This window comes from Giraffa tippelskirchi, chromosome 4 (assembly GCF_054371585.1).
Source record: "Giraffa tippelskirchi isolate mGirTip1 chromosome 4, T2T-mGirTip1v1.2.pri, whole genome shotgun sequence".
NCBI classification, from domain to species: domain Eukaryota; kingdom Metazoa; phylum Chordata; class Mammalia; order Artiodactyla; family Giraffidae; genus Giraffa; species Giraffa tippelskirchi.
In genome coordinates, this window is record NC_137278.1 from 19,402,802 (window position 1) to 19,425,395 (window position 22,594).

The window sequence follows — 22,594 nt, forward strand, 5'->3', positions numbered from 1 at the left end:
AACCAGGGTCTCCTGAGTTGCAGGCAGATTCTTTACCATCTGAGCCACCAGGGAAGCCCTCAAACACTTTGAGTTTACAAAGGAGCATCATTGTTGCCTCTTCTTGGGCAGCCCTGCCTGCATCTTATAGCTGCTCTCTGAGTTTGTAACTGCTCACCAGGGTCTGCCCTGTACCATCTGGCTCTTGCACACAGTGTTTGATGTAGTCTGGACTTCTGGGGTGCCAAGGACCATAAGGAGCCAGGCAGAAAGCAGGCACTTTCCCCAGGGACCTCGGAAGTAGGGAATTGTCTGTGTCCTTCCAGAGCTCCTCTGGACCATTCTGTCTAAGAGTAGTCCAGCCTGGCCAATGCTCGGCCCTGCCTGGCCCTGGCAGATGCCTCATCTAACAAACAAATCAACAGATACCAAGCTTCACGAGGAGGAAATAAGAATGGAATCCAGAAAGTCAATGCGCCATCTTTCTGTCTTACCTATGGTTGTCAAGGTTACCAGAGCCTTGTGTTTCTTGGTAACTGCTCCTCCCAAAATAGCCACCACTGGAGCCAGCCAGCCAACTGCATCTTATATTAATATCACCATCATCTTTACACTGCTTTGAAGAGAAGACAAGTTGGCCACTTTTCGTGGAATAAGGTTTTACAGAGCACACACACCATTCCTCAGCTGGGTGAAGAATTATAATCCCATTGTCAGTTGACCAAACAGGCTCAGAGAGGTTAAGTGACTTGTCCAATGCCAGATGACTCTCAAGTATCAGAACGGATTGGAAAATCCAGGTTTTCTAACGCCACTGATGAGAACTTGTCCTCCATCCAGATACTGCCTCTCCCGTGGAGGTCATGTCACCCTACAGTATGGGTGTGTGTAGGATCAAGTCAGCTGGGAAGGTCTGAGTGTGCTGGGCTGAGATTCTAGTTTCATACTTGGTACTACCACTACCCTCTTTCTTCCTCATCAGCAGAACCCCAGTTTTGTTCCCTTATGGGGGCTCCATGCTTCCTGGGATCTCCTAAGAAGTTAAGTTTGATTGGTTGTGATGATAATTCTGTTTCCCTTGCTAGTGATTGTTTAAATGTGGGATGAGACTCACTCTCAGCCAGTGGTGGTGGGCTAAGTCAGCAGGTTATTTCTGGAAATGATGTTTCTAAGAAAAGACATTACCAAGAGGAAATGTTCCTCCTCTATGCCTAGCATCCCTTTGAGTGGGCTGGAGCCTATTTGATAGCCATGAGGAGGTGCTTGCTGGGGATGGCTGAGTGGAAAGCCCTTGGCCCAGCTATGAGAGGCCTCCTCTTCTCAGAGCCAGGCCCCTGCCATCTGATAGCATCGGCTGGGTCCCCTTTGACTGCGTCTATGGTGTCTTGATCTGCATCTGAGCTCTATTCAGACATGTCCTTCCAGTTCTGCTGTGCTGTGAGCCCTGGTCCTGGATGTGTGTCCTTCTCCCTGTCCCCCTCAGTCCAGTCTCTACTTGGAAGAGGAGGTGGTGGGGGGTCCTGAGGGATGGTTCTCTTGACTCAGGGATCCCCATTGGGAGCTCTGTACCCCTTTTCACGGGGGACTCCTTGGTGACTCTCTGCAAAAGTCTCTCAGCTTGGGTCTTACCTACAATCAAAGTACAAGTATTTTCCTACTCAATATTTCCAGAAGGTAAAGAGTTTATTTCAGCAACTCAGTTGGAAATCCTTCACAATTTAGACAATAATTCCAGTGTCAATTTAGAGGAAATTACTTAATATGCGGAGAACTATCCCTCTTAAAAAGGCCTGGTGCTTCATTCACTACAGTGCCTGATTGTTCAATGTCTGATTTGTGCTAAGCTTTGGGCCCCCAAATAGGACATGGCTCCCACCCTTGCAGAGCCCACAGCCCAGGGAGAGGAGGTACGTTCCCAGAGGGCTCTGCCAGGTCAGGGAGCCACAGGTGCTGGGGGCGGGGGTGCCCACACTGAGATATCTGGGCGACTCAGCCAGGGAGGGGCCACAGAGGGCAGAAAGATGCTGACTGGTTGTCTGAGTTGCAAGGAGATGAGGCTCGGGGCAACCAAAAGCAGGGTGGCCTGGAAGACAACCCATTTGGAAGTTTGTGACCCAAGTAGTAAGAAAAGGATAGATTGAGTGTGAACCCTCAGGTCCCCAAATGCCAAGTGAAAGGTTAGGGCTTGATCTGGCCTGGGCAGAGTTTGAAGAGTTCAGGCAGGAGGGTAAGCCATGACTGTCGAGGCTGTGGAGGGGTAAGTGGGAGGAAGGGGTGATACAGGAGGGAGCCGGTCCGCAGGCAGTGTGCCTCCACCTGAGAGCTGCCAGGGAGGGAAGGAGGGGTGGGGCCGATGTCATCTGGGTCAAGTCATTTCTACTGTCTGGGTTCTTGTTTCCTCTGTGCAACCGAAGTGGAGAGACACAGTGATTCACACCACCCTGGTCTCTGCGTAAGATGGAGAAGAAACCTACTCGAGTCATGGTCACAGACTGGATGCGGGAGCAGGAGGGTGCATGTCTTCCCAGTTCTGTGCATTTATTATCCAGGAGAGTGGAGCCCAGTTTACTGATGATGGGAAGAAAGTAGGTGAGAGTGGCTGGGAGAGACAGGATGACTTCCGCCTCTGGGAGGGAGGGGGACGAAGGGGCTGGCGTGGGAGGAGCAGGGACAGCAGACAGTCCGTTAACCAAAGGGCTCCCAGTAATGGCTTTTTGATAGAACAACCTCAGCTTCCAAGTCCGTGAGTGTTTAGAACTCAGAAGTACATGAGACTGCAGCTGCTTGTTTTTCTAGCTCTTCTCTAATTTTTCTGCTTGATTCCCAAGCAAGTATCAGAGTTAATGAAGCAATTCTATTATTAAACCACTTGGAAACTTAGAAGACAATGTACTTGGGTTTGAATGGGATAATTAGATATCCGGGGGAAAACATTTATAAGAGAATTACATATAAATCTCATGTCTTACCCCTTCGTACCACATCCGTGAAAAAACAAGATCATGCAAAGAGCTCAGAAATGAGCTAGTTTACGTGTTGTGGTAAAAGCAAATGCATTTCTATTTCCAGTGGAGTTCAAAATGTAGATCCGAAACTTTGTTTCTGGCTAAACGTCTACTGAGAAGGCTGAACTCACTTTTGAAAAAGGGTGTGTGATGCTGCTGAAAACCTTGAGGATTTGCTTTGGCAGAGCCAGTACCCGCTAGGATGGTGGGGTGTCTTTCTATTCTGTGCTGTGAATCATCAAATGTGTTTAAGTTATATTTGTTGATGGAGAAGTGGAGGATTTTGGATATGGTGGGATGTGGAAGGGACAGGGCTGGGGGATTTTCTCTTAGGAAAGAGTCTGGTAAGAGCTTGAGGAGACTTTGTTGGTGTGAACTTGGCCTGGGCAGTCTTGTTTCCTGCTGGTAGACACTCAGTGATTCACCTCGACCTTGGCATCAACCCACATTGGGGTGGCTCAGCGATTTACAAGGCTCATTCCCAGGCTTCAATTCTATGCTTTTACATCCCCTTTGTTAACAGGTTCAAATAATTTCCTTCCAAGGGCACATATGGCTAACACATTCAGAGTCAAGGTGAGTCTGAATTGTGCCCAGCTCCAAACTTGTCTAGGCCTGTATACGTGTATGAAAAGGGGAGATGGGACACAGGACTGGGAGGTAAATTGGAAGGGTGGCAGGAGCAATGGATTTGGAGCCAAGAAGATCTGAGTTCAAATCTGGTTTGGTCACTCACTATATAGTTGGAAAAGTTAATGTGCCTCTCTGAGCCTTATCTTCCTTTCCTGTAAAATGAAGCTGGTTACAATACCTTCTTCCTAAGGGTGTTATGAAGCATCAATGAGATGTGGTGTGTAGAAGCACAAACTTGGAGTTTACCAGCAAACCTGGGGTGTCCCCAGGAGGGTACGATCAGAGCGCTGGAGGACCCTGAACTCCGGCCATGTGTTCATGGTAACAGACCACTGGCTGAGCCCAGAGACGAGACCCTCCCACTTTCAGACACTGCTTTGCTCGGCACAATTCAGCAGAGATGGGACAGAATGAGGTGAACCTCAAGGGGGCTTTGATGGAATTCTTTCTGAGTCTCAGCACCACCCGCCCCCGGCCTCCATTTATGACAGCAGACAGACTGACTTGGAAGGGGGACTGATGGAGCCTCAGGTCAACAGAGAGGGAAACGCACTTCTCTCACTTTTCCCACCTCCTTCTTCCCTTCCTCACTCCTCCTGTTTATTTTTGTGTTATTTCTCTCTCCGGCTGACACGGTGTTCAAATAGCTCTAATTATTTAGTTGTCATTTTGGATGTAATTGTTTGCCCACAAATTGATTCACTTATTTAACACAATTTATTCAGATGTACTTCCTTACATTGTACTTTGACATGGGAGACAGGTTTTCAACTCATATCTCAAGACCAGAGACAGAGTTCAAGGATTGTTACTCAGTGAGTCCAGGGACCCCACCCCTACCCCCCACAGACAAGGAACTCCAGTTCCCTCTCTCGGAAATTGGGGAGACGCCAATCCCCTTCCTCGGTGTTCTGAACACGCTGTGTATCTGGGAAGGCTTGAGCAATTCTTGGCAGAACTGCCACCTTCCAGAGGGAATAGGCATTGCTCCCTAGAGAGAGGGGTGATGAGGGCCAGGCATTTATAAGGCAGCCTCTTCAGACTGGGAGGAATTGCTTTAAGAGATTCTGGAAGCTCCTGGAGAGTGCTTATGCCCCATAAATTCTTTATGAGGAAGTTAAACCAGCAGGCGGGGCCCTCCAGCAATTCCCAGTTCTTCTATAAACTCTGTGATGTCCTTGGGAGATAGTAAGCCTATTTTTTTCCCCTAAAATATTGAACAATGGGGAAATGAATCCTTCCTTCCATACTTGTTCCATTCAACTCTGAGCTATTTCGTGTTAGAAAAAATCTTACATTAGCCTGTCCAGGCTGCTGTGACAAAATGCCCTAAAACTGGGTGGCTTAAATAACCGAAATTATTTTCCCTCGCAGTGCTGAAGATTGGAATTCTCCAGCATGGTCAGTTTCCAGTGGGGACCCTTTTCTTGGCTTGCAGATAACCACCTCCAGCTATGTCCTCAAGTGATGGAGAGAGGGTGCCTCTTCTTAGAAGGGATAGTTTTACCAGGTGAGGGCCCACCTTCATGACCTCATTTGACCTTCATCACCTCCTTAAAGGCCCCGCGTCCACTACAGTTACATGGGCTTCAACACATGAACTTTGTGGGAGGGACACGATTCAGTCCACAGAAAAGCTCAAGTGTTGAGTCCACGTAGGTGGAAGGAATTGGTGCTTGGGAGTCAGACTGACCTGGGTTCACACCCAACTCTGGTGCCTGTAGCTGAGGGCCTTGTGGGAGTTATATTTAACCTTTCCAAGCCTGTTTCCTCTTATGAAAAATGTGGAAAATGGACTCGCAGCCCACAGGGCTTGTGTGAGGGTTAGGTAAGGGACTGGCTGTGTGCTGGAGAGGTTGAGCTCTTTTTAGGGTCTGCCTCTGCTGGAAACCTGTAGTTCTGAGACGAGAACACAATCTAGGAGGGGGCCTGGGCTCACTGGGTTCTGTCCCAATGAGGATGATAATCCCTAGCTGTCAATATTGTTAAAATGAATGAAAATACCATATGGAGAAACACCCGTTTCAGTTCTCAGCAGGTAGCAGATAGCCAATAAATGTTCTTGCACTGTGGCCTCAGGTGGGCCTGAGAGTTGAAAGGATGTCAGTCAACCAAGGTTTACTGAGCACCTAGTCAGTGCCAGGTACGAGGGACATAACAGGACAGAAGACAGGCGTGACCCCTACTCTTATGGAACTTGGAGTCTTTGGGGAGAAGGGAGACATGAACCAGATTATTACAAAGGCTTCTGTCTGTGATCTTGGATCCGGGCCCACCTGGCTGGGGCCTCCACTGTTGCACAGATGGTGTCCTCCAGAGGGGTGCCCCTCAGGTTCCTCGGGCTCATTCCCTTCCGGGGAAGTGCCTTGGGTGGGAGAGTGCAGAATTCTTGCCGTCAGTCCCTGGAACCTCATCAAACGCCAGCTCAGCTTGCAGGTATGTGATCCCCTCCCAATCGTCTCCTGTTTTGATGCATCTCCATGAGTCACAGAGCCACCCCTTAAACCCTGGTCCCACTCAAGGTGGGGAAGAGCCTTTCATCCACAGCAAACACATTCCTGGGGGCCTGAGTTGTTGATGCCACCTCCGCACAAGGATTCCAAGCTGCTGCCCTCTTGGGGCTGTTGAGGGTTTCAGAGTCTGCGGAAGGCGTGGGATGGGTTAGGTGGTGTGAGGCAGCCTGATGGTGTTTAAACATCACCCACGTTTGGCAGAAGTGAGAAGAGGGGGACATCAGCTTGTTACCTTGACCACCTGCATACGTGGGCCTTTCTCTTGGCAGAGGGCTTAATGGAGTAGAAATGTGAACTGTTGCCTGGAGGGTTTATGGAAGTCTCCCTGAATTGTTCTAATGCTCTCTTCTCTTTATTCATAATTGAGGGTCAGCAGCAAAAGGATTTTTTTTCTCTGAGAGAAATAGAAAGTCTTGCGACAGATGAGCTCACTGCCTTAGTGAGCCACTTATCCTTTGCTGTTCAGTTGGTTTCTCTCTGTGAACACCTGTATTTAGATGTTGCGGCAGAGGCTAATGGCCCTTTTTGCTTTTGGCAACAGCAGCCTGTGAGTTGTAGGCAGACATATGTCCACCCTAACCTTAACCTTAACCACAGACCACATTTCCTGGCCTCCCTGGAGGCTAACTGTGTCCATATGATTAACTTTTGACCAATAGGGTGGGAGAGGAAGTGGCACATGCCATTTCCAAATTATTATGATTTTTTTAACCAGATGATTATTTTTATATCAATGGTTTGTCTTAGCTAGAAGATCAACTTGTTTTTTAAAGTATGTAAATTTCTTGCCCCGCTTGCTCTTTCATCTTTCCTGGGTTGGAATGATGAGGTGGTTCTGAGGGGCCAGAGTTCCTCATGCACAGTGATGACAGCCCCGCGATGGCAAAGCACAAGACAGGAAAAAACTGGGTCCCTAAATGACCTCATCAAGCAGAGATACCTGCCAACCTTGGCCCACTGCCTGCATTCAGAATGTTATGTGAAAGAGAAACATTTCTATTTTAAGTCACTGTATTCGGGGGCCTCTGACACGGCAGCTTAGACTAAACCCTAAGTAATTTAAATGTTAGCAGAGTTAAGGTATGGTTAGGCATCTAATTATCTGCATTATGGTTCTGTGCTGGATTCTTTTTAGAATTATATTATTTATTGTTCCCGGTAACATATGTAGGGTTTTCCTGGTGGCTCAGACAGTAAAGAATCTGCCCGTAATGCAAGAGACCCAGATTTGATCCCTGGGTCGGGAAGATCCCCTGGAGAAGGGATTAGCTACCCGTTACAGTATTCCTGCTTAGAGAATTTGATGGACAGAGGAGCCTGGCAGGCTACAGTCCGTGGGGTTGCAAAGATTCGGACATGACTGAGAGATTAGCCCTAACATATATAGGTTGTTAAGACTTCCTAAGATATTACAGTGGACAAATTCTACCCATCTTGCTTTTAATTTTGAATTCCTTTTAATGTTAAAACCAAGCATATGCCAGGTAGAGCTTTTGGAAGATATAATTCCTTGACAAGCTGTGTACTTACTTATATCAAGCAGTGAAAGTTATATAATCTGGTGAATTTCCTGTATGCTTTGATTTCCAGGAAAGTTAGAGCTGGGTAAATTTAATGCTTACTATAATAAACCGATGTTACCACCAGCTTCTTTTTATTGTATTTCTTCCCCTGTGTACATTTAATCTTTGTTTGTTTGTTAAGGGACTTCGTATACCCATGCTCACACCTCTTGCTGCCTTGCCTGAGCTATTCCCCTGTCATCCAGGTCATTTCCCCTGTGCACTAAGGAGCGCCTTCTTTCCTTAGGACTCATTTTAAGTGTTTTCTCTCTGTGCTGTTGGCCTTCTACAGAGCACCCTGGGACCTCCATAGAGCATCTATCACACTGCCTTTGCTTTAGCTTGTTGACAGCATTGCTCGAGTGCCAGCCTGTTGTGACCTCACTGCTAACTGTCCTCTTTACAGATAGGGGTAAATTTGTCCTAGATCGATTCTCTGTAAGTTTGGTTTCCTTCCTCTGTAAGTTGCAAAACTCATGGAGACTAGCTGAGGCCAAGAGCTTAAGGCAGTCAATTCTGGTAGATTCTTGAGGCGGCCATGTCATAACAGCTGTAATGGTAGGGCTTTGACGTCATCCCTGATAATGACATGGGAGAGGCTGGTGGTCTCTTAACCATGGATGCTGTTCAGTTCAGTTGCTCAGTCGTGTCTGACTCTTTGCGACCCCATGGACTGCAGCACACCAGGCCTCCCTGTCCATCACCAACTCCCACAGTTTACTCAAACTCATGTCCATTGAGTTGGTGATGCCATCCAGCCATCTCATCCTCTGTCGTCCCCTTCTCCTCCCACCCTCAATCTTTCCCAGCATCAGGGTCTTTTCAAAGAAGTCAGCTCTTTGCATCAGGCAGCCAAAACGTCCAAAGTATTGGAGTTTCTGAGATAGAGTCGAAGTTCCACCATATCAGGCTGATGTTGGATCTGAACCTCTGATCTGGCTAGGGAGGAGCCAGCTCCCCTCTAATTGTGTAGCTAAGAAGCCTCACAGCCCAAGGGCCACAGTGGGGAAGGACGGTCATCCACCCAGGGACAGAAGGTGGGTTTGGGATGGGGATGGGGGGGAACATGTGCAAAGGCCGAGAGGAGACGAAGCACGGACATTTAGTGTGGTGTAAATTAACTAGTGTCAACTAGCGTGGTGAAACTCAGGTATGCAGGGGTAGGGAGGATGGGAGATCAGGAGGGGCGAGCCAATGTCCCATGGTGCCTCCCTGTGGGGTGAGGCCCTAGGGGTGGAGGGTTAGCCATCCGTCAGTAGGATGACACCACTGCCAATCAGGGGCTCATTCATTCCTTCACTGAACAGGAGCAGGCTCTCTATGGGGCCTGGCAACGGGCCTTTGAGGGGGGGAATACCTTTTCTCTGGGGGACAACTCAACCCATAACCATAACTCTTTGTTTAGCCCAGAATTTCCCACAGAACTTCGTTTTCCTCAGAGCTTTTTTCGTAAATGCCCCTTAATGAAACCGCAGAGCTGGCAGGGAGAGCAGCTCACCCAAGGACATGCTGCCTGGGACGGTCAAGACGGAGCCAACCAAGGGCTAGGTGACCTAGGGAGGCCTCTTGGGGCTAATGGGGGGGGGCCTGGACACTCCCCCCTGCCCTGAGGTAGGGGAAAGTAAGGTCCACAGGGTAGGGACACTGGCGTCAGCTTATCCACACGAGAAGATTCTCAGGGCAGCCTGCCTCGGGTCCTGAGCTCCGAGGAAATACAAGGAACGCGGGCTGGAGCAGGGCTGGGGGCCAGGTCGTCTGTCCTCAGGGGAGCTCTTTCCGCTTTGGGTCTCATCAGAGCAAAGAAGCACAGCATCTGGTGAGTTCCGGCTCCCGTCACACCCGGGCCGGTGCCACCGCGCAGGCTCGGGCTGAGCCGTGGGCGGCGTCACGGCTGCTGAGCCGGTCTGTGGAAAGCACCCAAAATAGCCCACAGGTTTGTAAACAGGTTCTCGCCCTGCTCATCGATTTTCCCCTCAAGTGGGCTTTACGTTTCCATCCAGAGCTCTTGCCCCACGCTTTCCGCTTTGGTGTTTCTGAGGAGAAGATTGAGGAACATTGACAGTTTTCTCTGTAAAAGGATGTGGATTCAAATTCAGGGTTTGCCACCCACTTGCCGTGTGACCTTTACCAAACTCTAGCTTCATCTTTGCACATTTGTATCTTTGCATTTATGAAATGGAGATAATAATAACGTTGGCCATGCTTACCTCCCCCAGCTGTGTGAGTGAGAAGCAGAGAATTAATACTCACGACTACTTTCCTCATTTTGATTCTGTGCAGGGACCATTCTAGAAGCAGTGACTCTAAAAGTTCCCGGTCAGATGCGATGTACAGAGCGTACCATGTGAGTGAGATATATTATTTATAGCTCTCTCTATACAAAAATGTAGTACTTAGTCACGTATTAATTAGAAGAAATTAGCATAAATAATACCTCATTTCTCTCTTTTAATGGTACCCTTTTGCTTAAAAAGAGAGAACATTATCTGAGTATGGTAATAATCATAAAAAAATTTTAAGTCTGGTTTATTAAGATGTAATTGACATATCATAAAATTTAGGTTTGCCGTTTTGGAAGTTTTGCCAAATATATAGCTGCATAAGCATCATCGCGATCCAGACAGTATTGGCTTCATCCCAAAAGTTCACTCTTATCCCTTTTGAAGTTAATCACTCCTCCCACACTCAGCCCCTGGCAACCTCTAGATTTCTGTCCTAGAGTATTGTCTTTTTCTAAATGGCTTATAGATGAAGTCACATAGTAGCTTTTCTCTGAGCATAAAGTTCTTAAGATTCATCCAGGTTGTTGGACATGTCAGTAGTTTGTTCCTTTATGTAGCTGAGTCCACAGTAGGAACCTGATTCAGTTTATTTGTCCATTCAGCCGTTCAAGAACATTCGACTGTTTCTAGCTTGGAGCTTTTATGAATACAGCTTCCGTGAACATTCAGGGCGACTCTAGGCCCACGTGCTTTCATTTCTCTTAGGAAAGTACCTAGATGTGGAGGGAATGACTAGATCATACAGTAGGGTTTTGTTGGACTTTTTTGAGAAATTGCCTAACTGTTTTCCAAAGTGACTACCCCCCAGCAGTGTGTGAGAGTCCCAGTTGATTGTATCTTGTGTGTTTGTTGTTGTTTAACTGCAGCACACCAGGCTTCCCTGTCCTTCACTATCTCCAGGAGTCTGCTCAAACTCATGTTCATTGAGTCGATGATGTCATCCAACCATCTCATCCTCTGTCTCCCCCTTCTCCTCCTGTCCTCAATCTTTCCCAGCAGATCTTTTCTAGTGAGTTGGCTTTTCACATCAAGTGGCCAAAGGATTGGGGTTTCACCTTCAGCATCAGTCCTTCTGATGAATTGGGTTGATTTCCTTTTAGGATTAACTGGTTTGATTTTCTTGCTGTCCAAGGGACTCTCAAGAGTCTTCTCCAGCACCAAGTACTTAGTTCTCTCTCTCTCTCTCCATATATATATGTATATATGTATATATATATATATATACATGAATTGTAGTCATTCTTATAGGAGTGTGGTGGTATCTCATAGTTTTAATTTGTATTTCCCTATGACTAATGATGTTGAACATCTTTTCATGTGCTATTTACCATCCATATTGCCTCCTCACTTAAGTGTCTGTTCAAATATTTTCCCTCATTTAAAAATTGTCTTGTTTTGGTGAATTTTGAGATTTTAGAAATATTTTGAATTTTTAAAAATCATGTATGTGTTTTGCAAATAGTTCTTCCAGTTTTGGGTTTGTTTTTTCATTTTCTTAAATGTCTTTCAAAGAGTTTTTAATTTTGATGAAGTTCAATTTTTTTCCTGTTTTGATAACTGCTTTTTGTGTCTTATCTAAAAAAAAAACCAAATTGCCTAATTCTCAGGTCAGAAGGATTTTCTTGTACCTTTTCTTCTCCATGTTTTATGGGGCTACCGAGGTAGCACTGAAGGTAAAGAACCTGCCTGTCAATGCAGGAGGCATAAGAGACGAGAGTTCAATCCCTGGGTTAGGAAGCTCCCCTATAGGAGGAAATGGCAACCCACTCCAATATTCTTTCCTGGAAAATCCCATGGACAGAGGAGCCTGGCAGGCTGCAGTCCATAGGGTTACTAAGAGTCAGACATGACTGAAGCAACTTAGCACACACTCACTCCATGTTTTATAGTTCTTGGTTTTACATTTAGGTCTATGATATATTTTGAGCTGAGCTTTATGTATGATGTGAGGTATGGGCTGTACTTCCTTTTTTTTTTTTTTTTGCATGTGGATATCCAATTGTTTCTGTACCATTTGTTGAAAAAACTAATCTTGCTCCACAAATTATCTTCTCACTTTAGTAAAATGTCAATGGACCACACAAGTATGGCTTTCTTTCTGGATTCTGTTTTGTTCCATTGAGCCACATATCTTTACTTTTACTGATATCACATTGTCTTGATTACTGTGGAGCCAGAGGTTCAGCCACAAGTTTTTAAAATTAATTAATTTTTGGCTTCACTGGATCTTTGTTGCAGAGTGTGGGCTTTTCTCTAGTTGCGGCAGGCAGGGGCTACTCTTTGTTGGGGTGCCCAGGCTTCTCACTGCGGTGACTTCTCTTGTTGCGGCTCGAGGACTTTCGTTTTGGTGCACGGGCTTAGCCCCTCCTCAGCATGTGGGATCGTCCCAGACCAGAGATCAAACCTGCGTCCCCTGCACTGGCAGGTGGATTCTTAAACCCTGGACCACCAGGGAAGTCCCCAGCCACAAGTTTGAAAGAGACTGCTTTATGAGTATTACATTAGTTATGTCCTTACATGTGTATGTGTGAAATTCTTGACTGCAAAGATATTATCATATTCGTTTCTACTTCCTCCTTGACAGCACCCAGGTTAATAAGAAGTGTGTGGTGGGAGGGGCTTGTGAAATGTTTGGTGGCACCCTGATGGATGGGCGATGGAGGGATATAGTGATCAACCATCCTCCCTGTAAGAGTCTAGCCGATAGCCTTTACACTTGTGTCCCCAGGCATGGGCTGGGACCACGACTCTGAGTATTCATTCCTCTGTCCTTTTGTGTGAAAGGTTAAGTGAGAAGGAGAAAGGATTGTTTTTCTGGTATTTCTTGGGTTCCAGATCAGAGGACGCCCTGTCCAGCTTCTTGGCCCCGAGTCTGCCCTCACCCAGATCTGGCTCCATTGGCCTTCTCACGTCTGCTGGGATAGAAAAGGGTGCAGCACCTATGGTCTGAAAATAGTCACAGAAACCCCTTCAGAAGCCATCGTGGCCATGTAGGAGGTAGGCACACTTCTCAGCCTTCATCCTTACAGCAATTTGGGTGTTCAGCTACGTTCATTTGAAAGTCAATTTACCCCAGGAGATGGGGAATAGAGTGCTCTAGAGCTCAAATGGGGTGATTTTTGCAAAAGTCAGGCGCTGGGAAAATCAACATCACTCCCATTTTAAAACCATCAAAATCAAGGTCTATTTGTTTAAGCTGTTTATTTGGTACAGATAGGCTGCCAGGGCTACAAATGAAACATTTGTTCCTGCTGATGGCTTTGAAAGGCCAATCTTCCTTTCACGCTAAGAATCCCAGTAGCTGAATGCCTCCCTCCTTCTCTGGTCTGCTGTCTTTGCCTTGAGCACTCAGAGCTGTCATGAGTGTCTGAGTCTGGCGGGGTGACAGCTTTATTAAAGATGCAGCTATCTCTGTCTGAGGGCTTATCTTTTCCCTTGGTGCTGGTATTATTCAACTCTTGCTTTGCAAATTAGTTTTTCACATATTCACACACATTCCTGCTGGAGGGCAGTGATCCCTTCCTCCAATGCCTTCACTGTCTTGCACATAGTGTTAAATAAATAGCTGTGTGCATGCTTGCATGCATAAAAACATACACTATTACCAGGATTGGGCTTCCCAGGTAGTGTTAATGGCAAAGAGTTCACCTGCCAGTGCAGGAGAGGTAAGAGACGCGGGGCTAGATTCCTGGTTTGGGAAGATCCCCTGGAGGAGAGTACAGCAACCCACTCCAGTATACTTGCCTGGAGAATCCCACGGACAGAGGAGCCCGGTGGGCTACAATCCATAGGGTTGCACAGAGTCAGACATGACTGAAACAACTTAGCACTCACGCATGCACGCATGCATTACCAGCGTTGGAAGAGTTTAAAAGCCAACCCCAGGGAGGCAATCAGCAGATAGTTTTTAAGCCCAGCTGCTTGAGGGGGTAGAGAAGGTGGTTGATAACAGGACCAAGTCAGCAATTATAATTTAAAGGATTCTGTATTGGGGAGGAAGCTTTTAGGAAGCAGCCCAGATGTCATTTTCTTTTAAACCCCACTCAAGATTCTCGCTCTGGCTGCCAGAGGAACAGAAGTGCCCATTTGCATGGGAGAGGAGTTGTCCCTTCAGACGTTTGTTCAAGGGCAGAAAAGTTAGGGCCAGTGGGAACAAGAAAATCAGCCAGTGGAAGACAGGTAAGGACAAAGATACTGAGAACTCTTTTTCACCCTTTTCCAGCCTGGGACCTTGTGATGTTGCTTGCACATCTGCCTGAGATCAAGAAGTAGGTTTGTGGTTAACATAGAAAACAGTAGGAAGAAAGGTGAAAATGTTGTGGCGTATCCCAGTTTCCACGGAGAAGAGGTTGGCTGTGAACAGTGGAAGCTGATTTTCTATACGGTGTTGATGGCTTAGGCAGCACTCTTCTTACCACCATGTGGTTCAGCATTTCTCACCCACCTCTTTGGTGGTCTTCATAATACGTGTTCTTTGGCACCTGTGTCCCAGTGACAAGAACCTCAGGTACTGCTCACCAGGTGGGTGTCCCTGACATTCTCAGGACTGAGGTCTTTTGAGGTTCTGCCACCCACTTCTGGCACACAGGCTTGCACCCTCAAAACTTGATTTCCCAGAATTAGACTCACTTATTATCCATATTCATGTGGAAACGTATGCCCCCGTTTTTTATTCAAAACAGAGGCTTACCTTAGGATGACATCCCGAGGCCTCACCCACATGCAGGCACTGCCCTGCTCTTCAGGTCCATCAGCCTCTCCCTGCCCCTCTGAGCCCTCACCCCTCTGCGCAAAAAGGGGGACCCCTCCCCCGGTTGCTTGTTAGCATCTCACTTCTCCTTTAAGATTCATGTCACCTTTCTGAGCTTGCTTCTTATCTGTTAAACTAGACTTACATGTCTTAGGGCTGCCATGACGAAGTACTGAGTGGCTTAAACATTAGAAATTTGTATTTTCACAGTTCTGGAGCCTAGAGAGTCTAAGATGAAGGTGCTGGCTGAGTTGGTTTCTGATGAGAGCCCTCTTCCTGGCTTGAAGTCGGCCACCCCTTGCTGGGTCCTCACCTGACTTTTGCATGGTGCACACAGGAAGGAGGTCGGGAGAGGGAGAGAGAGAGACAGACAGAGAGACACCGAGAGAGCCTGGGGGGAGGTGAACAGCACTTCTCTCGAGCGTGTCTTCTCATAAGGACGCTCATCCCATTGGATCAGCGACCCACTCTTGCGGCCTCACTTCACGTTAATGGCTTCCTTATTGGTCCCATCTCCAAATCGGCCACACAGGGGGTTTGGGATCAACACATAATTGGGGTCCCTGATGCTGGGATTCACAGCTGGTGTTTCAGAGCCAGAAGCAGACAGGACTAGATGTTAGGAAGTAGAGACTATACCTGACCGATGGGGAGGTGACCCCTCATGAGAGGTGCAGCCAGTCGTGTCCACCTCATCCTGCCTCAAGGAGCAGTGCTCAGGGCGTGGAGACATCAGGACGGCTCTTGTCTGTCTGCTAAGTGTCTGCCTGAGTCTGGCGCACAGAGTCAAGGCAGCTGTCCAGTGTCACTCAAGTACAAGTGGGCAATTCCTCAGGGCTAGATGTATTTTGGAATTAGATTTTTTTTTTTTTAAGTTAAAAAGAAGGAGCACTGGTAACACAGCCTATATTCTTTTTTTTGGTTTTAATTATTTATTTATTTGGCTCTACTGGGTCTTAGTTGCAGCATGTGGAATCTTTTTTTTTCCTCCACATTTTATTTATTTATTTTTTTAAATTAGTTTATTTTCTATTTTTTAACTTTACAATATTGTATTTGTTTTGCCATACACATGTGGAATCTTTAGTTGTGGCATGCAGGATCTAGTTCCCAAACCAGGAATCTCACCCAGGTCCCCTGCACTGGGAACTCGGAGTCTTAGCCACTGCCCCACCAGCGAAATCCCAATACAGCCTATATTTTGTACATTGAGCAACACCACCAGGAGGTCTAAAGATCTAGGCAGCACTCTGTGGTCAAACATATAAATGTATTTTTAGGGAGAAATCTAAGTGGGATAAAAACGGCATGTGAGGTCAAGGTTATCACTGCCACTAAATAACAATGCCACAAGCCTACGAAAAGATGTTCAGAATGGCCAGTCCAGGATGGTGCGGTGAAACAATTCAGGGGACCTGACTGTGGAAAGAGAAGGGAAAACAGCATATGCAGAGGAGGAAAGCTGATGAATCTGGGGGCTTCCCCTTGAAGCTGCCCTCCAGAGATTCTGGGGAGCCACCGTGATGGGAAACCCCAGGGATGGCTGCCACGCGGTCAGGAAGTCAGTCTCTCCAGCAACTTCCTATCCTCTGCCTGCTGAGCCGCAAAGTGCCACTTCCCCCCAGGCTGCAGTGTGCAGATGTTTCTCTCTGATCAAGAGTATAATTAACACCTGTCAAAGCAATGGGCCGCGGTGGGAGGGGGATTTCCCTCTCATCAGAAACCGTGTTCCTCAAGAAGTGCTTGGTGTCTAGGAAGAACATTTCTAACATGGAGGGATTAAAAAGTCATCTTATAAAATGAAGAGGCAGGTGGTGTTTATCTGAGCTAATGCCTGTGAGTTTATTCATTTGATTTCAGTGAGCATGCTGACAGATGCCTGATGAGCTAGGGAAACTTGTTCAGTATTGGACCCTTGGCCACACACACTCGTGCCAAATCTGGGGATGACATTTTGCTTTGTTCTTCTTGAGTCAAGAGAATCATCTGTGGGTAGAAGGGGTTATTTGTTACTTTTATCCCCACAGTTACTTCGTACAAAGCATAACAAGGGAAATATTTCCTTAAAGGTTCCGTTTATGTTGAATTATTTTTAGGGAGCTCTGTAGTCAAGGGCACCCCACTCCAGTACTCTTGCCTGGAGAATCCCATGGATGGAGGAGCCTAGTAGGTGCAGTCCATGGGGTTGTGAAGAGTCGGATACGACTGAGCGACTTCACTTTCACTTTTCACTTTCATGCATTGGAGAAGGAAATGGCAACCCACTCTAATGTTCTTGCCTGGAGAATCCCAGGGACGGCAGAGCCTGGTGGGCTGCCGTCTATGGGGTTGCACAGAGTCAGACACGACTGAAGCGACTTAGCAGCAGCAGCACTAGTCAATTAAATATCCAGTGGTAAATGAATTGCTGAGAAGGTTGTGGTCTTATGGGACGTAGTTGTACACGTCACCAGGGTTTTGTTTAAATTTTGAGAGAGGCCAAAAGTTGGTCATACACAGATAGATTGACACAGTCATAATGTAAACTATAATGAGGACCGCCGTGCAGTACCTTTTGGGTCTTGAGAATTCTCACATTCATGATTGCCTGTGTATTTGACAACATCCTTATGATACAATTTCTGTTCTGAGATGTCCAGTTTCAATTCAGTTCAGTTCAGTCGTTCAGTCATGTCTGACTCCTTGCGATCCCATGGACTGCAGCACACCAGGCTTCCCTGTCCGTCACCAACTCTCGGAGCTTGCTCAAACTCATGTCCATCAAGATGGAGATGCCATCCAACCATCTCATCCTCTGTCATCCTTTTCTCCTCCTGCCTTCAATCTTTCCCAGCATCAGGGTCTTTTTCAATGAGTCAGCTCTTTGCATCAGGTGGCCAAAGTATTGGAGTTCTAGGTTCCACAGCAGTCCTTCCAATGAATATTTATGATTTATTTCCTTTAGGATTGACTGGTTTAATCTCCTTGCAGTCCAAGAGACTCTCAACAGTCTTCTCCAACACCACAGTTCAAAAGCATCAGTTCTTCAGTGTTCAACTTTCTTTATGGCCCAGCTCTCAGATCCATACACGATTACTAGAAAAACCATAGCTTTGACCTTTGTCGGCAAAGTAATGTCTCTCCTTTTTAATATGCTGTCTAGGTTGGTCAAAGCTTTTCTACACATCGACTCAGAGCAGATGAATGACTTGGACAGAAGAATGAGAGGAACTGGCATTAACATTTTTCCAGAAAAGAGTCCCCCAGCTTCCTGCATTGGGAGGTGAGTGTGGGAATGGTGACATGAGCCTTATAAGGACACCAGTCATTGGGTTAGGACCTGGTATAACTCATAATTCATCTGAAATTGATTACATCTGCAAAGACCATCCTTTGAAACAAGGTCACATGTGTTTGGTCTTTCGGTAATTCCTGGCATAGGGCTCCAAGACACTTGGAGTTTCCTAAGCAAGGAGAGGGATAAAGGTGACTTTTGTTATGTTAATGAGGTGACTTTTGGAAAGTCCTTAAGGATGGGGTTGGTGGCTAGGAGAACCAACCAAGAGATTAGAGGCATGGAGATTTCAGTTCCATCCCCCAGACATCTGGGGAGGGGACGGGGCTGGAAATGCAATTCAGTCACCAGAGGCCAGTGGTCTAACTCATCATGCCTTTGTAATGAAGCTCCATAAAAACCCCAAAGGAAAGAGTCCAGAGAGCTTCTGGGTTGGACATGCTGGGACAATGGTGACTCTGGAAGGGGAATGGCAGCTCCACAACCCTCCCCACACACTTTGCATCTCTTCCGTCAGGCTGTTCCTCAGTTGTAGATTTTTACAATAAACCAATAATCTAATGTACAGTGTTTCTCTGAGTTCTGTGAGCCACTCTAGCAAATGAATTGAACCCAAGGAGGGGGTCATAGGAACCTGCAACCTATAGCCAGTTGGTCAGAAGCCCAGGTGATAATCTGAACTTGGGACTGGCCCCGGAAGTTTGAGTGGAGAATGGCAAGCTTGATCAAGCCCTTAACCTGTCGATCTCTGAGTGGACAGTGTCAGAATTGAGTTGAACTGTAGGATACCCAGCTCGTGGTGAGGAATTGTTTATTGGTGGGAGAAACCCCCTCCCCCCACCATACACACAAACACACACGTGGGAAATATGCGTATGCAGAACAGTCCACAGGGTGGCAGTGGGGGTGGGTCTCTGGGAAGAGCAAGAAATTCATCAGCAGCCCCTCTGGTCTCCCCTCTCTCCCAGGTGGAGTTAATGTGCTTAGTCACTCAGCTGTGTCTGACTCTGTGAGACCCAATGGACTGTAGTCCGCCAGGCTCCTTTGTCCATGGAATTCTCCAGGCAAGAATAGTGGAGTGGATTGCCATGCCCTCCTCCAGGGGATCTCCTCAACCCAGGGATCGAACCCAGGTTTCTTGCATTTGCAGGTGGATTCTTTACCATCTGAACCACGATTAACTCCCACAATTCAGAGAGCTCTCGTGGAGCAGTCACCTAGGAAAACAGAACCAAGCACTGTGCTTCATCTGAGTCCAGAAGGGGAAGGAGGAGCCAGGTCAGTTTGGCTGTGGCCACGTGGGCTCAGCCATCACTGGGGTCAAGGACAAGCCTGGACCATGTGGTTCAGACCTGGTTGTAAGCTGGGTGTGGCCATCCAGGTCACCTCCCCAGGGGGCTGTGGCCAAGCCTGGGGCCATTGGTGCCCTGGGTGCACAGAGCTGGAGGCAGGGCCAAACCAAGTGGCAGATTGGACCAATTCTGTCTCCAAATGTCTTGACTGTATTTCAGAAGCCCTTCTGTGGATGGTTAACACCTCCTGCCCTTTGTGGATGCTTTGAAAGTGCGAAGCTGATCTCAGGACTTATTGGAAATATGAGCCACCAGATATGGGCTCAGGCCTGCCATGCCTTCCTGCTTACTTCTGGGCAGGAGGTCAGAGGGAAACCAGCCCCTGGTTGAGCCCCTCCCAAGGCCCACACCCAGGGTCATACAGGACAGTCTGTGTCAAGTAGGTGCTTGCTGTTCCCTAAAGGGAAGCACAGACCTGCAGTTAAAGCCCTAAGAGGAATAGCCACGGTGCAGTTGCCCTTATTTGGTTCAGAAGCTGGGTGAGATGAATCAGCCTTGAAAAGAGCAGGGACCTGGGACACTCCTCAGAGCTGGCACTCGGAGGACCCACAGATGCAGCGCCCTAGCCTCATCTGCCTAGTGAGGGCTTGTGGCCACCGTGGCTGTCGACTCCTCTTGGGCCCGCTGTAGCTACAGGGAGCGGCTTCAGCGGAGCACATGCCCTTTGCAGGACCATCCACGCCCAGTAACTGATCAAGGAGGAAGTCAGAGTCTGGCCATCTCCCCTTGGGGCTGGCTGGGCTCTGCTGGGCTGTACAGTGCTAACCCTGCCCTCTCTCCTTTCCACCAGATCACAGGCCTCTGTCCCCCTCCTAGGACAAGCCAGATGTGGAAGGGGTGATGGCCTGGTACACATGTGACATCCTATTAGGTTGTTGTAACCACACGAGGTTGGGGAAATAATGGAAACAGTAAGAGGCTTTATTTTGGGGGGTTCCAAAATCACTGCAGATGGTGACTGCAGCCATGAAATTAAAAGACACTTGCTCTTTGGAAGAAAAGCTATGACCAACCTAGACAGCATATTAAAAAGTAGAGACATTACTTTGCCAACAAAGGTCCATCTAGTCAAAGCTATGGTTTTTCCAGTAGTCATGTATGGATGTGAGAGTCAGACTATAAAGAAAGCTGACTACCGAAGAATTGATGCTTTTGAACTGTGGTGTTGGAGAAGACTCTTGAGAGTCCCTTGGACTGTAAGGAGATCCAACCAGTCTATCCTAAAGGAAATCAGTCCTGAATATTCATTGGAAGGACTGATGCTGAAGCTGCAACTCCAATCCTTTGGCCACCTGATTCAAAGAACTGACTCATTTGAAAAGACCCTGATGCTGAGAAAGATTGAGGAGAAGGGGATGACAGAGGATGAGATGGTTGGATGGCATCACCAACTCAATGGACATGAGTTTGAGTAAACTTCAGGAGTTGGTGGTGGACAGGGAGGCCTGGCATGCTGCAGTCCATGGGGTCGCAAAGAGTCGGACACGACTGAGCGACTGAACTGAACTGAACCACACAAGGAAGAACTTATGGTTCCCCAAAGGGCTCTGGCGGGCAGCCTATGGTGTGACTAAGGCCCAGGAAGCTCCTGAGGATGGGAAACCGTACGCGCTTGGTGACTGAGTGCTGATTTGAAGGAAGGCACTGAGCTCCTGACATCATAATTACTTGGTTCTCTTGTACTGAAACATCCCACAAATGACAGTAATTATCAAGTCCTGCCTGATGTGACATTTTCTTCGACACATGAGAAGACACTCCCGAATTTCTTCTCCTTCCTCCCATCCCCCTCCCCTGCCTCTCTCCATTCCTCTTCCCACTCTGCTCCCAGTTCACATTCAGCCCACGCCCCTTCCCCCATTGTACCCCTTTCTCTCCTCATTTGACCCCATAACGCCCCCTTCTCTGGCCAGAAGTGGATGTGGAGCTGGAGGCAGCCAGAGACAAGCATTTGTCAGATGTTTGCAGGGCAGGGAAATGTGTGTTAATGTCAGGAGCTGAGCTGAGGCCCATGGCCCTTTGCTGAAATCCACAGGGCGTATGGAGGGGCTGGCTGTCCCCACTCCTGAGGTTCCCTTTCCCCTGCACTCTGCTGGGAATCAGATTTCCTATAAGGCAGCCAAGTTCAGTGAAAAACACTGGACTTGGACATACACACCCAGATAGATTTGTTTTAAAATCACTAGCTATTCACTTTTTTAAAAATTAAGGGACTTCCCTGGTGCTCCAGTGGCTAAGACTCTGAGTTCCCAATGCAGAGGGCCTGGGTTCAATCCCCAGTCAGAGAGTTAGATCCCACATGCCAGAAACTAAAGATCACGTGTGCTGCAACTAAGACCTGCTGCAGACAAATAGATAAATATCTTCTTAAATTGATAACCTTTATTTCCTTAAAGCAGTTTTAGGCTTCTAACAAAATTGAAGGGACAATATAAAGAGTTCCCACATACCCCCTGCCCCTACACAGGCACAGACTCCCACTGTCAACGTCCTCACTAGAGGGCATCTTTATTACTATCGATGAACCTACACTGATGCGTCATTATTTTCTCTTGGTGTTGTACACTTTATGGGAAGTGTTAGTCACTTAGTCATGTCCAACTCTTTGCACCCTCATGGACTATAGCCCGCCAAGCTCCTCTATCCATGGGATTCTCTAGGCAAGAATACTAGAGTGGGTAGCCATTCCCTTCTCCAAGGGATCTTCCCAACCCAGGGATTGAACTAGGATCTCCTGCATTACAGGCAGATTCTTCACTATCTGAGCCACCAGGGAAGCCCCTGTATACCCTATGGGTATAATGGTATATATCCTTCCCACGCCCATAGTATCATACAGAGGAGATTCACTGCTCTGTAGACCTCTGAGCTCTTCTGATTCATCCCTCACCCCTCCAACCCCTGGCAGCCACTGATCTTTTTACTGCCTCCATAGTTTTTTCTTTTTCCAGAATGTAATGTAGTTGAAATCATACAGGATGTGGTATTTTCAGATTGGCATCTTTCACTTAGTCATATGCATTTAAGTTCCTTCCATGTCTTTTCATGGCTTGATAGCTCACTTCTTTTTAGCAACGAATAATATTCCATTGTCTGGATGTACCATTGTTTATTTATCCACTCACCTATTGAAGGACATCTTGGTTAAGTCCAAGTTTTGGCAATTATGATTAAAGCTGTGATAAACATCTGTGTGCAGGTTTTCATGTGGATATAAGTTTTCAACTCATTTGGGTAAATACCA

At 47.2% G+C, this 22,594-nt stretch overlaps 1 long non-coding RNA gene across 1 annotated transcript; it reads left to right on the forward strand.

Moving 5' to 3' along the window:
- The first annotated feature begins 499 nt into the window (after positions 1–499).
- Positions 500–22,540, forward strand: LOC145545013 (uncharacterized). Its single transcript, XR_014081790.1, has 6 exons — positions 500–1,653; positions 2,394–2,568; positions 4,992–5,127; positions 9,973–10,036; positions 17,867–17,986; positions 19,149–22,540. It is a non-coding gene; the product is annotated as an uncharacterized LOC145545013 (long non-coding RNA).
- The last annotated feature ends 54 nt before the right edge of the window (positions 22,541–22,594 follow it).